Source organism: Bos mutus, chromosome 16 (assembly GCF_027580195.1).
Source record: "Bos mutus isolate GX-2022 chromosome 16, NWIPB_WYAK_1.1, whole genome shotgun sequence".
In the NCBI taxonomy this organism is placed as follows: Eukaryota; Metazoa; Chordata; class Mammalia; order Artiodactyla; family Bovidae; genus Bos; species Bos mutus.
In genome coordinates this window covers 30,628,822-30,642,732 of record NC_091632.1, presented here as the reverse complement: position 1 = coordinate 30,642,732, position 13,911 = coordinate 30,628,822, and the positions used below count along the sequence as shown (strand labels likewise).

Below are 13,911 nucleotides of genomic sequence, written 5' to 3'. Positions count from 1 at the left end.
GCAGCAAACTGGCTATAGTAACTATGGGATTCACATTCATCCATCACACTCAGCAAAGAGAGACAGAGAGAAAGAAAGGTGAGAGGGCACTTTTCTTCTCCCAACACAAGCCCAGGCCTTCCTTATACTGGACCAATTTAAATCTGTGTTAGCATCTATTACTGACAGAATCAGGTGAAGACCTGATTAGACTGATTGTGTGCCTCAGTCAGGGTCTACACTTGGAACTGGGCCTATTCCCATTCAAATCATTAGCTGCCTTATAATTGCAGAGGGCTGGAAATGCACATGTGGGTGGGAATCAACCAATAATACTCATCATAAAAACAAGATAATATTCCATCTCGACTTCCCTGGTGGTACAGTGGATAAGAATCCACCTGCCAATTCAGGGGACATGGGTTCGATTTCTAGTCTGGAAATACCCCACATGCTTTGGAGCAATTAAAGCCTGTGTGCTGCAACTACTGAAGCCCATATGCCTAGAGCCTGTGCTACATAGCAAGAGAAGACACTGCAATGAGAAGCCCATTCACCGAAATGAAGAGTAGCTCGCGCTCACTGCAACTAGAGAAAGACTGGGTGCAGCAATGAAGACCCAGTGCAACCAAAAGATAATGAATAAATAAATAAAGCTATAAGAAGATTATAAGACCTTTTTTTTTAAAATTCCACCTGCTTAAATACTATAGTTTAAACTCTTCCATTTTTATTCAACATTGAACTTCTTCCCAGTTTTCGATATTCTGATATTTAAAATTGGGAACTGCAGATCCACATGGAAGAAACAGGGCAATGTGAGATACAATAAAGAATGCAGAGACTTTGGAAAAGAGACAGTACGTGTTTTGTAGCTTTTTGTCCCCATGTGAAACTGTAATCCCACTATTTCCAAATTTTCTACTTTTTAAAAAGAGGGTTGAAAAGAATGTGGAATCTTCTGGCTTTGAACTTTGGCTAACTTTTTAAGCACCATGCACGCTAAACAAAATACATCTGTGGGTTAGATATGGATCTAGGCCACTGGCTTAATGTTATGAATCATGTTAGAACATTTTATAACACCTTCCCTCAAAGTGAGAGCCTCAGTCCTCTTATGAACCAGGGCTGCTGGTGTATGTTTAACGCTAAGAAAGCCACAGTGGGGAGACAAGTGAGCAGTACTCATTTTGTGAAGAACGCTTTGTTACTAGTTCTCTGGCATATACTTAGAACTGTTTTTCTGGTAGCGAGGATGCGTTTGTATCAAATCACCTTCACTGTCTCTTATCTGTGTTCTCTTGTGACTCACCTCTTATCTAGGTTCTCTTGTGACATCTCTTATCCAAATTCTATTGTGAGGAACAGCTCAGTTTTACAGAATGACTCCTCGTGATTAAGAGGTGTAACATGTGGCTATGGGACAGAGTACTTTTCCTTGTGGCAAGCTGGCACATCAATGACTTAGCTGTTATGCTCCACTTTAATAGGACAATTAACTAGCAACAGCCAATGGTAGACATTCTTATGCTGCCAAAGGCTTATGGTACTGAATATGGGAACACTAGGAACTAAAAGGCCTCTTGATGAAAGTGAAAGAGGAGAGTGAAAAAGTTGGCTTAAAGCTCAACATTCAGAAATCATGGCATCTGGTCCCATCACTTCATGGGAAATAGATGGGGAAACAGTGGAAACAGTGGCTGACTTTATTTTGGGGGGCTCCAAAATCACTGCAGATGGTGACTGCAGCCATGAAATTAAAAGATGCTTACTCCTTGGAAGGAAAGTTATGACCAACCTAGATAGCATATTCAAAAGCAGAGACATTACTTTGCCAACAAAGGTCCGTCTAGTCAAGGCTATGGTTCTACCAGTGGTCGTGTACGGAAGTGAGAGTTGGATTGTGAAGAAAGCTGAGTGCTGAAGAATTGATGCTTTTGAACTGTGATGTTGGAGAGGACTCTTGAGGGTCCCTTGGAATGCAAGGAGGTCCAACCAGTCCATTCTGAAGGAGATCAGTCCTGGGATTTCTTTGGAAGGAATGATGCTAAAGCTGAAACTCCAGTACTTTGGCCACCTCATGCGAAGAGTTGACTCATTGGAAAAGACCCTGATGCTGGGAGGGATTGGGGGCAGGAGGAGAAAGGGATGACAGAGGATGAGATGGCTGGATGGCATCACCGAGTCGATGGACATGAGTTTGAGTGAACTCCGGGAGTTGGTGATGGACAGGGAGGCCTGGTGTGCTGCGATTCATGGGGTCGCAAAGAGTCGGACACGACTGAGCGACTGAGCTGAACTGAACTGAAACTTATTTTGAACTTATGATTTAAAACTTTTAGTTCCTTTTTTGGGGGGTCTGTTTCTTAGTGAGTGCTGATAATTGTCATGGTGTTGCCCTTTTTGTCAGAAAGCTTTTTTCCAGTTAGCAGATATCAGAAAGCAGAAACCATGTCATTGTCATCTGTTGACATCCTTGTGCCCAGTGTAAGTTTACTAGTATTTTATTTAGTAGAGGCTCAGTACATACTTGTTGGCTTCTTTATTAATAGATACATTTGATCTGAGTTATTCTGACCTTAACCTTATTAAATACCAAAAGTTCAGCATTTACTGGGTCAGGCTCAGAGTTAGGTAGTCTCTTGGAATACATAGGTTAAAGGATTTCCTAGGAAGACGCCCAGCGCCTAGGGGAAATATTAAACAAATGTAATACTGTTGGTCTGTCCCAGCATCTATGAAAGTGAAAGTCCCTCAGTCCTGTCCCTCGGTCCTGTTAGACTCTTTGCGACCCCATGGACTATACAGCGTATAGTCCACTATACCACATATGGAATTCTCCAGGCCAGAATACTGGAGTGGGTAGCCTTTCCGTTCTCCAGGGGATCTTCCTGACCCAGGAATCGAACCAGGGTCTCCTGAATTGCTGGTGGATTCTTTACCGAGCTATCAGGGAAGCCCCCTAGCATCTATAGAAACTTAAATTAGGGATTTCTCAAGGTAGCTTTTGGATCCAGGTGGGGAAATGAGTGCAGAAGAATTTAAGCAGGAGAGAGAATTTTAAACTAAAGAAGTCACTTTAGAGTGGAAATTATGGGACACATCTAACTCCTCCTGCGATGTCTTCACTTATTTATACAATAACATTTATGGAGTACTTTCTCTGAAGTCAGATGCTCTGCTAGGCACGTTGGAAGATAAAAATGAAGCAGAGCCTCAAAAGATTCTTTAGTGGGCTAAAGTATCACACAAATTTACCCAGATAAAGCTGAATATATTCGGTGCCACAAACCTTTAGAAACAAAGTGCTAAGGAAATTCAGAAAAATTCCTGGTCTTTTTTTTTTTTTTTGCCTGTAAGATCTAGGAAGAAGGATATCCACAGTTTAAGGATCAGTACAGTATTAGTCGATGAAAGAGTTGGCTTATTTTTATCTCTGCTAGTTTGTACCCCCCAATTTATTACCCCACAGGATAAAAAGGTGCAAATGAGGGTAAGTTTTCTTCATAAATACATAATAGTGCTTCCCGTTTAATCCCCACTGGTTATTTTCTTAATCTTTCCTGAGTCCCACAGAAGGAACCGTTATAAGCCCACAAGACACCTTGAAAGAGGCACAGAAAAGAGTAACTGACGAGAGAAGTTAGAATTCTTTAAGGTGACTTCCCTGAGGAGTACTGGGCATTAAGAATGACAATATACGTAAACCAGATTTATGAGCAAGAACACAATAGCCCCAAAGTAAGAATTATCTAAGAGATCAGTAATCGCTGGGCAAGGCTTCAACCCAAACTCGCTCGGAGATTGAGGTCGCCCTAGCGAACCCGCGCGGCTGGGCTCCCGGCATGGGTAAGCTCTGGGAAGTTCTGAAGCACCGCGAGCGTCTCTAGCCCCTTCCCGGGTCCCTACTCTTCACAGTCTAGGTGGGCCAGGTCTTCACTCACAGAAGTTAACCCAAACACCGCCAGGCGCGGACGTGTACGCGCGTGCGCGCCCGCCGCTCAGGGCAGAGAAGGCGCCTCCGCCGTCAGGAGCGCGCACGCCGCGCCGAGGGGCCCGGACGTGCGCGCTCCCGACACGTCATCACCACCGCCACCACCTCCTCCTCCCCGACCCGCCCCCTCCCTCGCCTCTTCCTGCCGGGCGGTCCTCCTCCCCTCCTCTCTCCGCTCCCTCCGCCCTGTTCCCTCCGCCCTCCCAGGGCTTCGGCGGCGGCAGAGTGAACGGGACGGGCCGGGCCGCAGAACGCTGGGCGGCGGGTGCGACGCGGGCGCCTGGCAGAGTTGTTCCGGCCCTTCCCGCGGAGACGAGAGGAGGTGAGACGAGGGCGGCCTCGTAGGGGCCGGCGGGCGCACCAGCGGCCCGGGGCCGCGGGCTGGGCTGGGGGTGTTGGCGCCGGGGCTGCGCCTGGGGAGGGTAGCTGTGGGGGCCGGGCCGGGACGGGATGCGAGAGGACCGCGGGAGGAAGGCTCGGGACTGTCGGTGGCTCCGCGGACATCGGGAGTTCTCCCGGGCGGCCGCTCCTCGCGGCCGGGGCGGGTCGGCGGGCGGGCGGGGTCGGCGCCCCTCACCTGGGGGCGGGGGTGGTGACTTGGGCGCTCGCCTCCGGATCTGCCCTCCTGACACTGCCGCCGGCTGCTGCCGGGGTCGCAGTCCCGGCAGCCCCACGTCCGGGGGTGGGGGTGGGCGTGTGGGGAGGGTATTTTCTTACCCACGTTCAGGCATCTGTTCGTGACCGCGTCTCGCCCTCGCGCTCCCCCTGTCTCCGCCAGGCACTTTGCTCGGCTCCTGCTGTTGATGCTTGTGGTTTTGCTGGCTGGGATGGGCTGCGTGCTGGGCAGATCTCTACCTGTAAAGAATGCCCCGCTTCAAAGTTGACCGCCTGGCCATGCCAAACATCCCTCGTCCAGGTCGTGGGTATTCAGTGTCCTGATAACTGAGTCAAAGTTTCTGAGACTGGACTAGTACTTTGCACTGGTCGCCAGCGGTGCAGGGCTGGGCAGTGCGTCAGCATGTGGAAAGGGGCCACTGGCCAGCGGGGAGGTGTTCGGGTGCTAGGGAACTGGACCGATAGGATTGTTTCTGATCCCAGGGCAGTGTGTCCAGGTGCTTGTGTATTGTCCCTGTACTTCTTAGATAGGGTCAGTTTAGAAAACGTACCGAAATTTACGTGGTCACTTGTAGAAATGAGAGTTTCATGTAAGTGACGAGAAATACCAACCTTATTTTGCTGATGGTAAGGACAGCTTTCACTTGCCTGATAGATTTCAACGCTGACTGGAAACTTGATTTCAAGGTCTGCAGTTCTGGTGCTGGAAGGTTTAGGGATTTAAAAAAATACATTTAAATTTTCTTGCATGTACTGGGGAGATAGTTGCTTTTTATCATTCTGGAAACACCGTATCACGGAAACCTGACTTTTCTCATAATAGTGTTTGTGTGTGGCTTCCGCTGCACTTCAGTAGAATATCTGCGCATTTGTAGAATGATGGCAGAAGATACATGAAGTTTGCTTGTGGTAAAATTGGAAGTGGATTTTTGCCCATGGAAAATACTGGTCCACAAGTTGCCAGTATTGGAAAACTGGCCTGTGATTCATTATCTCAACAGAGTCCCATGTGAAACTGACAATGAAACTGCAAAGGAGAAAGACCAGGTGAATTTAATGTATACATTATCTTCAAATTGTATTAAATGCTTGTTTGGTTGGGGAGTTAGTTGAGACTGAGACTGGAGTCTTCAATCAGGTCAAAGTGTGCCCTGATATTTTGTATTGAGAAGTCATCTGGGGAGAAGTGATGTAGTTGGTCAGTCTTTATATGTGAATGTATTACATAGCCTACATTATATTCTAGGAAGCTGGAAACAAAGTAGTAAGTCCCAGTACTATTGGGACATAGTGAATATACCAACCGACATAAAAGGCATGAAAGGTGTAAATGTGTGACTTTTTTTTTTTTGACCTGAGTTATTTGATGGTGATTTTTATATATTATAGTTGCAATGTTCTGTGAATTTTTGTGCCCTTGCTAATTGTTTCATAATTCAGATAATTTTCTTTTCACCTTAGTGGTTATTATGGTGTTTTAAAACTTGAGTAACAGAATTTTATTGGGTATGTGAAACAGTTTTTATGTTTTATCAGCTCACCAGTTTTAAATTTGTGATTTCTAAAAACTTAAAATTTTCTTTGCCTTAACCCAAAGTTGAGCTCATTCAGTTAGTGTATATTTATTTGAACTCAGATGATACAGCATTGAAGCTCAAAGTGTTTTTACCCATTCTTTTGGAGGAATCAAAAGAAGGAATTCTCTTGTGCCAAGTTAAAATACTGTGAATGGGAGCTTTGAGAGATTAGCTTTGAAGAGAGTAGTAGCTAAGTAGCAAAACTTTCTTGTTTTGAGGGTGTAGAAATTGGTCTGAATTCTAGCCTGCTGTTGTCTTGAAGTGGTGTGGGGTCTTAATGGCTGAATAGAGGATGTTTGGAGGATGGATATACTGTAGGCTATGGGATTCCCAGGCACAGAGTTTTCTTTTTGCTGTGTCTCACAAGTTTTAATGAGTTGCTACATGTGCATAGCTCTTGTATGTGTGTTTGTGTGTTTTCAGTTACTCAGTTGTGTCTCACTTTTTGCCACCCTATGGACTATAGCCCTGTAGACTTCTCTGTCCATGGGATTTCCCAGGCAAGAATACTGGAGTGGGTTGCCATTTCCTCTTTCAGGGAATCTCCCTGACCCAGGGATCGAACCCATGTTTCCTGCATTGCAGGTGGATCTTCACTGCTGAGCCACCAGGGAAACCTAGGTATAGCGCTTACTTTCTATTCATAGGTCAGCCAGTGGACCTGAGCATGACCAGCAGCCCCAGGCTATTCCAGTCTCTGGTACAGCCTCTTATAGAGATGGTCTTATGAGCATTTGGCACCACAGATAGTGGAGGCAAAGAAAATATTGACTAGAGCCTGAGTATGGTAAAACACTCAGTTTTAAAGGCAAAGTTTAATATTGTGACCATGAAGAAAGACATTGCTTGACTTGACTCTTGGCTTTTCAAAGAATCAGACATGACTGAGCGACTGAACTGAATAATTTTCACTTGATGGTCAGTATTTGAAATTGGATAGAAGTACCTAGCAGTGGACCCTAATAAGGAATAGTTAATGGAATTAAGCAGGACTTGTATCTCAACATTCTCTTTTTCCTACTTCATTTACTTTCCATATTGTACTCATGCAACAGATAGGATACTACAATTGAGTATTGCCAGTTTGTGTTCGTGCTGACTTCTATTTTTCATCTTCTGTGTTTTTTGGTGTAATTTTTGGGATTTTCCTGGGAAACTTCTGTGCATATATTCAGTTGATTTGGAGTTAGATTTGAGCTAACATTATTAGCCTGCTTGAAATTCTGAGCCTCTTTGTTTTCTAAATAACCTTAAAAATAGAAAACACAATTCTTTATAAACACTCAGGAAAAATCTGGTTACGGACTGTGTTGTTGTGATAGACATAGTACAGCCCAAAATATATTCAGTAAACTTTACTTCTCACCCAGTTTAGTAAGCTTAAGTAAGAAAATAAGAAAGTATGTTTTTCAATAAAAGCCTGATTTTCCTAGAATATCAAGTCTAACAACTGTTTGCTGTGCTATTTTTCCCCTTGCCTATTCTAAATTCAACAAGTACTACATGTCTCTAGTCCCTGGCAAAAACTTAATTTTAGTAGTAGGGGATTCTCAGTAATGGAAGTCTATTGAGGGATGCAGGCTTGTGCTGGAGAATTTAACAGGGAAACATCAGGGATGGAAATTCACCTTTTTATAGCTCTGGTTTTCTTTGTACCCAGGTTCTAAGCAAGGGCTTCCCTGGTGGCTCAGTAGTAAAGAATCCGCCTGCAGTGCAGGAAATGCGGGTTAAATTCCTGGGTAGAGAAGATCCCCTGGAGAAGGAAATGGCTACCCATTCCAATATTCTTGCCTGGGAAACCCCATGGACTGAGGGGCCTGGCAGGCTACAGTCAATGGATTGCAGAGTTGGACAGAACTGAGCGACTGAACAAAAACAACAAGGTTCTTAGTTGGGTGGGTGAAGGGCACATATTCACAGTTACATGGACCTTTTTTCCTCCTAAGATTTCCTTCTCCTTTCCTCCTGTCTCCCCTAACCCTTTGCTGAATGAGCCACTGCAACTAGTAGGAGGATGTTGTAGCCCTGGGTTGTAGCTGAACAAAGGCTGAGAACCTTGGTCTTTTGCTAATACTTCCTAAGCCAAATTTTCCCTTCCTGTAATTTGCCTTCTGGTGATGCCAGTAGGCATCTCTCATTTTTGAAGAGACATATAAATTTTGATGTCGAGATTACGTATGTAACTAAGAGTGCAATTTATTGCATTGTGTACACATGGAAGAGGACTAGGAGATTGTTTAGCTGAACATTTATGAACGGTTTTGACTGTGACTCACAGTAAGAAATACATTTTATACCGATTCAGCATGCACGTGCGTGCACGCACGCACACACACACACACACACACACAAACACACGCGAAGTTGAAAGAAAATTTTGGTGAAGTAATACTTGTCATTTTAGGCCTTTGCTGGAGCTGGCTTATCAGTTGACTTGTAAGAGTAGTTATGCCTCTCTTTCCACCCAAGTGCATGTGTAGCTTGAAATTGGCTTTGGTGGGAGTATTTACACCACGGACATCAACAGATGTTACAATTCAGAGCTTTTCTCTCTCCTTTGGGTAGCCAGTTAAACATTCACAGTGTACCACTTCACTGCCTACAACATATTTTGATATTTTCTATTTTATTTCATTTTATTAAAAAGATAATGCTGGGTTTTGACGCCAAAATTGATTTTACAGCCTGATAATGGATAACCGTCTATGGTTAAAAACTGGCTTAGTCCACCTTCTTGACTTTGTGGATGAATACAGTAAAAAATTGAAGTTCAAGGTCATATAGCTAGTCATTAGCAAAGTGGGGTCTGTGGACTCCTAATCTGAAGTTCTATCTAGTGGATTTATCTCTTTTCCTAACCCATGGAACTCAGAGAGTTTAATATGTGTAAGACGTGTTAAGCAGTTTGAACAGAGATGAATAAGGCATGAACCTTGACCCTGAGGCTTTATGCTTGTGTGGGAGATTAAATATGGAAACAAAGATAATGTAAGGCAGAAAGTAATATGTAGTAAAGAGATAAAGATAAGGAGGTACAAGTTAGAGAGAGGAGGGAGGGATTACCTTTAGTTGTAAGGATATGGGAAGAGGTGACATTTAAACCATGCTTTGAAGAATGGGTAGGATTTGGACATGTGGAAATAGGACGCATAGTAAATAGAGAAAGGTCTTTCTGGGCCAGGGTGATCAAAGGTATAGAGCGAAAGAGCTAGGCAAGAAAGAGTCAGTACCAAATGGTGAAGAGCTTTGAATGGCAGTTTTCCTTTCTGTTTTTCAGCTTATCTTTCACTTTTGTCTCTGCAGTCATTTGGTACTCACTTCTTAACGTTCAGTAAGCTCTGTATGCTTTGCTCCTGACTTGACTATGACCCAGAGAGCACTTAAGTATCCTTAGAGTAAAAGCTGAGGGAAAAATTATTAGTGTAAGAGAAGCAAAGTTGAGTATACCAATCCTAAAACTGTTGGAAAGAAAGGGAAAACATTTTCTTTGTAAGGAGATACCATTATTTTTTGTTTTGCCAAATAGACAGCATCAGATTGGCTGTAGCAGGAAGCAGTTTTGAAAGACTTTTTAAAGCACCTTCTAAAATGTGCTTTCTATATGACTGGGTCTTAATTTGGAGGCAGGTTTGGCTTAGGCAGAAAGGCAGTTGATACAGATCCACAGCTGAGCTGACTAGTTTTCAGAATTTAGGACAGCAAAGCAGGGTATTCATACCACAGCCAGTTGTGAAGACTTGCTAGATTCTTTACTCAAGTAGTTCCTTTGATTTCAGCATTTATGTCTTTGACAATCTGTATGACGGGGGATGTTTTGAAGTCCTGGATGGAGCTTGCTTTGTTCCATAAGGGAATTAGATGGCTGGAAATGAAGACAAATGACAGTATGTTGTATCTGTTAATGAAACTGATTCTCAAGATTTTCTGCCTGTTGAAGATTTCATACTCACTGCTTCTAATTAAAATGATGCACAGTCAATTTGAAGAAGCTTTACTTCTCTTTGACCTACCTATTCTATAAAGTAAAAGCCCTTTTAGATTGTTGCCCAGGTAACACATACAGACTGCTGGAAGTGTGTGGAAAATTTTGGTAATCTTGGTAATGAAGTTGCTATAGTAAAAAAAAAAAAAAAAAAAAACAACTTCTTGGTAATAAGTTGGGCTACTTCTGGATAGTTGATAAGGAATTTTGGGGTTGAGATTTGGTTCCAAAATAAATATGAATGAATGTCTAGCCATACTGTTTTCCTCATTTAAAGTTCTGATATGTATATTGTCCTGTTACTGTAGGTTTTAGCAGTTTCACATGAACTGCTTCACAAGATAGCACATCCCAAATAGCATGATAAGAGTTTAGAGGCAGCATGCTTCAGATACCTCACACCACTTGAATGGTGCAGCTAATCATGTCAGCACAGAGGTGTTTTTTTTTTTTTAACATGTTTTTACAAATTGAGTTGATTAAAATTTTCTACCATCAGTTTTTTTGTGTGTATGTGGTACACAGTGTCCTTAATTTAAGCTATGCAAACATTTTCCTAAACACGTACACATTGATGTGTATGTATAACAAACACCGCTGCTGCTGCTAAGTCACTTCAGTCGTGTCCGACTCTGTGTGACCCCATAGACCACCAGTTGTTGGAATTTTTGGTGAGAATACAGTCAACCTGGTAAATGACTAAAAGTAAGTGATTTGGCTCTTTGAAGACTATCTCTTAAGTCACAAATATAAAAGAGCCATGCATACCCATTGGGTTTTTTTTTTTTTCTTTGTATGCCACATTTCCAGGAAAGTAGCACATTTTACAAGTCAAGCATAGAATTCATTGGTATCAGTGAAGGAGTTCCGAATTTCACCCTTACCTGTGTTTTACATGCACCTCTGTTCTGCCCTCCTTATCAGCAGTAGGAAACATTGTATTATGCGCTCAGACACGCAGTTTGCGACCCCATGGACTGTATAGCTTACTAGGCTCTTCTTTCCATGGGATTTCCCAGGCAGTAATATTGGAGTGGGTTGCCATTTCCTCCTCTAAGGGAATCTTCCTGACCTAGGGATTGAACCCGTTTTCCTGCATTGGGAGGCAGATTCTTTACCACTGAGTCACCAGAGAAGCCAGGCAAAATTACAGGACCTAAAAAATCAAACTTCCACCAGAGGGGATGCAAATAACAAACACTATTTTTAGAGAAAATACAAACTTGTGGTTTTTCAGTTTTGAAGGTTTAAGAGAAATGTAGCGCTAGTTTTTGATAAACAAGGTTGAGTGTTTATTCTGTGCTTCAAGATGTACTTTGTCATTTTTGAGCCCCATTTCTAAGAGCATTGTATAAATTCGAATGTTTGTTAGAGTGGTTATTAGGTATTTCCTTCAATAGTTTCTCTTTAGTAAATTTATCTTGATAAGACACTTGGGATGAATTATATCTTTGTTTAGTGAGAAGTCAACCTCTGAAGGGAGACTATACGTATACTGGCAGGTGATATGGTTTCTTAGGTTGTTTTATAGTAATTTTGTTGTCTCAGCAGCTAATAGCCATCTGACCTTAATCATTTATTATTTTATTTCCACAGAGATCCCTCATGGGCTGTATTCTTTCATTTAAAATCTCTGCCTCATATTTTGCCCTACTGTTAGTGGTCAGGTTTGGACTAATGTTAAAGACTTTGTCCTAGTCTTTCCATGCAAATATGTTGCTTATCAAGTTGGTACTAAATTGTAATTTAGTTAATGTCCTCTTTCCTGCATCTATTTTTCTCTCTTAATATTCTAGAATCTTCTTTTAACACTAACCCAAACTTCCTGGTAAACTTAATGGGAAAAATGAAGTTAGATGTTATTATTCAAATCTTTGGACCACCTGTTTGCTAGTACTACAGAACCTGTAAAAATTTTTTTGCATAAGTTTGTTTGTTGTTCAGTTGCTAAGTCATATCCAACTTTTTGTGACCCCATGGACTACAGCATGCCAGGCTCCCATGTCCTTCACTATCTCTCAGAGTTTGCTCAGATTCATGTCCTTTAAATTGGTGATGCTATCTAACCATCTCATCTTCTGCATGAGTTAGGCAGCTTAATTTTTCAGTAATGAGTCTAGGCCTCTAATTTTGTATTTATTTTATTTAATTTTTAAATTGAACAATAGTTGATTTAAAAAATGCTGGTTTCAGGTGTACAGCAGAGTGATTATATATACAATCACTCTGATTATATATATAATCAGAGTGTGTATATATATATATAATCAGATTCTATATATATGTAATCAGAGTGTATATGTATATATGTATAAACACACACACAAAAGATCTTCGTGACCCAGATAATCACAATGGTGTGATCACTCACCTAGACCAGACATCCTGGAATGGGAAGTCAAGTGGGCCTTAGGAACCATCATTACGAATAAAGCTAGTGGAGGTGATGGAATTCCAGTTGAGCTGTTTCAAATCCTAAAAGATGATGCTGTCAAAGTGTTGCACTCAATATGCCAGCACATTTGGAAAACTCAGCAGTGGCCACAGGACTGGAAAAGGTCAGTTTTCATTCCAGTCCCAAAGAAAGGCAGTGCCAAAGAATGCTCAAACTACCACACAATTGCACTCATATCACACGCTAGCAAAGTAATGCTCAAATTTCTCCAAGCCATGCATCAGCAATATGTGGACCGTGAACTTCCAGATGTTCAAGCTGGATTTAGAAAAGGCAGAGGAACCAGAGATCAAATTGCCAACATCTGCTGGATCATCAAAAAAGCAAGAGAGTTCCAGAAAAACATCTATTTCTGCTTTATTGACTATGCCAAAGCCTTTGACTGTGTGGATCACAATAAACTGTGGAAAATTCTGAAAGAGATGGGAATACCAGACCACCTGACCTGCCTCTTGAGAAACCTGTATGCAAGTCAGGAAGCAACAGTTAGAACTGGACATGGAACATCAGACTGGTTCCAGATAGGAAAAGGAGTACATCAAGGCTGTATACTGTTACTCTGCTTATTTAACTTATATGCAGAGTACATCATGAGAAACGCTGGGCTGGAGGAAGCACGGACTGGAGGAAGCACAAGCTGGAATCAAGGTTGCCGGGAGAAATATCAATAACCTCAGATATGCAGATTACACCACCCTTATGGCAGAAAGTGAAGAAGAACTAAAGAGCCTCTTGATGAAAGTGAAAAAGGAGAGTGAAAAAGTTGGCTTAAAGCTCAACATTCAGAAAACTAAGATCATGGCATCCAGTCCCATCACTTCATGGCAAATGGATGGGGAGACAGTGGAAACAGCGGCTGACTTTATTTTTTTTCTGGGCTCCAAAATCACTGCAGATGGTGATTGCAGCCATGAAATTAAAAGACACTTACTCCTTGGAAGGAAAGTTATGACCAACCAAGATAGCATATTCAAAAGCAGAGACATTACTTTGTCAACAAAGGTCCATCTAGTCAAGGCTATGGTTTTTCCAGTGATCATGTGTGGATGTGAGAGTTGGACTATAAAGAAAGCTGAGTGCCGAAGAATTGATGCTTTTGAACTGTGGTGTTGGAGAAGACTCTTGAGAGTCCTTTGGACTGCAAGGAGATCCAACCAGTCTATCCTAAAGGAGATCAGTCCTGGGTGTTCATTGGAAGGACTGTGTTGAAGCTGAAACTTCAATACTTTGGCCACCTGATATGAAGAGCTGACTTACTTGAAAAGACCCTGATGCTGGGAAAGATTGAGGGCAGGAGGAGAAGGGGATG

At 42.4% G+C, this 13,911-nt stretch overlaps 1 protein-coding gene across 2 annotated transcripts in view; it reads left to right on the top strand.

The window, feature by feature from the left end:
- The first annotated feature begins 4,105 nt into the window (after positions 1–4,105).
- Positions 4,106–13,911, top strand: part of RABGAP1L (RAB GTPase activating protein 1 like) — a 737,668-nt gene continuing 727,862 nt past the window's right edge. Inside the window, exon 1 of one of the 2 annotated variants that reach the window (XM_070384895.1) lies at positions 4,106–4,295. The gene's annotated coding sequence lies outside the window, so the exon portion shown is untranslated. The remainder of the gene's footprint in view (positions 4,296–13,911) is intronic. The other variant, XM_070384896.1, reaches the window with a different exon arrangement.